Genomic DNA, 4,544 nt, shown 5'->3' with positions numbered 1-4,544 from the left:
CCCTCTCTATTCCAACCACCTAGAGATATTGCAGTAGGGAATGATTTTAATCCTCATAACTTGACAGGCAAAAGACTAATAGCTCAAAACTTTAGCATTTATGCGAACACACAAAACAGGAACAGAAGTCAACCATTTGGCCCCTCAACACTGTCCTGTCATTCACTAAGATCAAAGATGAATTGTTTATGTTTTGAATTTAACCTACATCTCTATTATTTGAACATGTCCTCTTAGCCACCAGAATAGCTTTTCCCTGACTTTGAACAAGAGAAGTTTGCATTTTATTTTGCTGTCTTCCATTCTGTGTCTAATTCAGAGTACAGACTCCATTTTAGCTTAGTCCTTGAAATCACCTCAAACCTCATAGGAATTCCTGTTTTCTCTTAGATATTGTGGTATAATGAACTGAAATAACTCCATGAAGACCAGTATCCCATCACCTTTATTTACACGTGCATAGTGCATGACATGGACCCAGCTAGTACAGAGCTGGCTCCTAGACTGAACAGAACCCCCAACATTCCTGTTTATATCTGTCAGCCAGAGCTCTCTGATTGGACCAGGTTAACAGCCCCATTCAGGGAACTCATATTCTATAAGATCCACTTGGCTGACCTCATTCCAATCACTACGTGACGATTTCTATTCTCGACAGAATAGATGCCTTGAAGGCATAACTCAACATTTAATAACTTGTAACATGTTAAAAGGAGATTGTGGTAATGACACTGAACTAGTAATCCAGAAGACCAGGCTAATGTTCTAGGGGCATGGATTTGGAACACAGCTCAACTTTTTAAAATTCATTCATGGGATGAGGATGTTGCTGGTGAGCCCAGGATTTACTGCCCATCCCTAATTGCCCAGAGGGCAGTTAAGACTCAACCACATTGGTGTGGGTCTGGAGTCACATGTAGGCCAGACCAGGTAAGGATGGCAGATTTCCTTCTGTAAAGGGCATTGGTGAACCATATGGGTTTTTTCCAACAATCAACAATGGATTCACGGTCATCGTTAGACTTTACATTCTAGATTTTTGTTGTTGAATTCCACCATTTGCCATGGCAGGATTCAAACTTTGGTGTCTGGATTAACAATCCAATGATAATACCACTAAGTCACCGCCTCCCCATGAACTAGCTAGCCTTGGTAATGGTTACCATGAAACTATTATCGATTGTCATCAGAATCCATGTCATCCACCTGTGTTCTTCAGGGAAGAAAATCTATTGTCCTTACCCAATCTGGCCTACATGTGACCACAGTCCTACAGAGATGTGTCAATCCCCATCAGTGCTGCTGGTGTAGTGGTATCATGCAAAATCCCCATTCTTATGACCTGGGTTTGATTCCTTGTGTTGACTAGCTTAATTGTGAAAACTGGGCAGCATGGACAGGTTGGGCTGAAGGGCCATGAGTCTATGAGTCTATGACTCCAGCTGCCCTCTGAAATGATCTAGAAAGCCACTCAGGTGATGGACTACAAAATGCTGGCCTTGTCATTGACACCCATATCCTATGAGAAAATCAAGAAAAAAGTTACCTGTTATTTGCTTCATTCAAGTCACTATACTTTGATGACTTCATAATTCAGTTGTAACTAAAATAAATAATGGTTTGGAAACTTTTGAAACAAAGAATAACAGCTACATGACATAAACAAAATGCTGGTATATTTCCAAATAGCATTGTACAGTTCCTAGAGTTCGTAACTCGGCTTTAGGAACAGAGTGTAGAGGAGAAGGAATGTAAAATGAATGCTGGTCAACCACCAGGTTATAAAGTATTAAGTTATATAGATATGGTGAACCCAGAATGCTAGACCAAGCAGAATCAGGACAGTTGAACAAGATGACTCAGATTGAAATGAGTTTAAAAAAACAGATCTGATGGATCAAAAAGCCTTTGTTCAAAAGAGACTACCTGAAAGTATAACAGAATGTCAGAGCTGAGAGGAATGTAAAGTGCATTGGTTAGAGCACCACAGGGAATTAGCTTTTTTCTATTGAATCTATCACACTCTTGACTTGTTCTTAGATTGTGTGAAAGATTGAGGGAAAATTACTAAGAGCTGATCTTATAGCTATATGAAGCATGGACCCAGACAAGGTCACGTCTTGGTTAGGCTGTGAAATCCCTCTAGGTAACAGAACAAACAAATAACAGCATAAGAAACAATCAAAAGCCATTAAGCCTGTCTGTACCTATTTCAGTATTAGAGACTGAATGTTTCACATGGTTGCATAGAATTCTGTCCATTATTATAACAGAAGTGACCGCTTGCTAAAGTGACTAACAAAGGGATTGTCATATGACCACGCTAAGTGCCATACAGCCAACATTTCTCAGCTGATGTCCCTTAATCTGCCTTCTCTCTAGGCAATAACCATCTCCAACAAGACAGAATCTAAACATCTCCTTTTGAAATTCAGCTGCATTATCATCACTGAATCCTCCTCTATATAATGTGAAAATGTGAATTTAGAGTCATAGACATGTACAGTGAAACAGACCCTTTGGTCCAACCCATCCATGCCGACCAGATATGTTAAACTGATTTAGTCCCATTTGCCACCATTTAGCCCGTATCCCTCTAAACCCTTCCCATTCATATACCCATCCAGGGTACCTTTCAAATGCTGTAATTGTACAAGCATCCACCACCTCCTCTGGCAACTCATTCTTTCCACTCACCACCCCCTTGTGTGAAAAAGTTGCTCCTTAGGTCCCTTTTAAAGCTTTCCCTTCTCAGCTTAAACCTATGCTCCTCTAGTTTTGGGCTTCCCCACCCCAAGGAAAACACCCTGGCTAATCATTCCCCTCATGATTTTATAAACCTCTATGAGGTCGCCCCTCAGCCTCTGATGGTCCAGGGAAAATAGCCCTAGTCCATTCAGCCTCTATGATTTACAAAGCAGAATTCAGGAGTCTGATGGAATATTCTCCATTTGCCTGGATGAATGTAGTTCCAACAACACTTAAAGAAGCTCCACAACATTCAGGGCAAAGTGGTCTGCTTGATTTCTACCCTTCTACCACCTTCGTTCATAGGAATGTAAAAATCAGGAGGAAGAGTAAGTCGTTCAACCCTTCTAACTAGCTCTGCTATTCAGTAAGATCATGGCTGATCTGATTGCAACATCAAATCCACATTCTGACCTAACCTTGATAACTTTTCAATAAGTTGCTTAACAAGAACCTATTTACCCCTGCCTTAAAAATATTCAAGGACTGAACATCCAGAGAAAGTGCTGGATGTGGGCACAATCACAACATTTAAAAGACATTTGGATAAGTACATGAATAGGCAATGTTTGGAGGGATATGAGCCAGGAGCAGACAGTTGGGACTAGATTAGTTTGGGATTATGGTTGGCATGGACATGTTGGACCAAAGGGTCTGTTTCCATGCTGTATGACGGCTATCACCATATTTTCAGAAGTTAGTTCCAAAGATGTAAGATCCTCTGATAGAATAAATGTGCTCAGTTTCTGTTTCAAATAGGCAGGTCTTTATTTTTAAACACAGACCCCTAGTTCCAAATTCTCCCAGAAAAGGAAACATTTTCTCCATATCTACCCTGTCAAGACCCCTCAAGATTTTATATGTTCCAATCAAGTTGCCTTTTACTGCTCTAAACTCCAGCAGATACAAGCCTAGCCCGTCCAACCTTTACTCATAATACAACCTGCCCAATCCAGGTATGAGTCAAGTAAATCTTCCCTGAGCTGCCCATCAATGTATCCTTCCTTAAATAAGGTGCCAATACTGTGCATGGCACTCAAGATGCAGCCTGTATATGCCCTGTATAACTAAAGTATAATGGGGAATACACAGAGAGCATTAAATAAATAACAAATAATAAATAGCACAGAGAAAGGACATTCAGCCCATTCACATAAAGGTCTCCTACCACCCCTTGTTTATTGAATTCCACCAATTTATTATATTCCCGTCATGTTAAATCCCACAGCATGTATGCAACATATCTTTCATCCAACCTTCTGTCCATTGACTCCACCTATATTTCTTGATGCCTCAGGAAAGCAGCCAACATCATCAAAGACCCAACCCCCCCCACCCCCACTCCAGTTATACTCTCTTCCAACCTCTTCTGTCAGGCAGAAGATACAAAAGCTTAAATGCATGTTCCAACAGATTCAAAAACAGCTTCTTTCCTGCTGTTATTAGACTTCTGAACGAACCTCTCAAAATTCAAATCTGATGTTGATCTCGCTCTTTGTGCATCTTCACTGCAGCCGTAACATTGTATTCCTGGCTCTGTTCTATTACTCTAATGCACTGTGTATGGTACGATCTGCATGTACTGCACGCAAAACAAAACTTTTCACTGTACCTGGGTACATGAGACAATAATCAAATCAAATCAAACTTTTAAGAGTTATGCTCACGATATAAACATAGCATGTGATGGTATAAAGATCACAGTCTCCATCTTACTGAGGCCACTGTAGCATGACATGCTGAGGGAAGTGTGCAATAGTTTGTAACCGAATTGCTCGGTACCAGACCAAGCATAT

The sequence above is a fragment of the Rhincodon typus genome, chromosome 43 (genome assembly GCF_021869965.1).
Source record: "Rhincodon typus isolate 14 chromosome 43, sRhiTyp1.1, whole genome shotgun sequence".
Lineage (NCBI taxonomy): Eukaryota > Metazoa > Chordata > Chondrichthyes > Orectolobiformes > Rhincodontidae > Rhincodon > Rhincodon typus.
The sequence above is the reverse complement of the archived record's forward strand: the minus strand, read 5'-3'. Positions refer to the sequence as shown.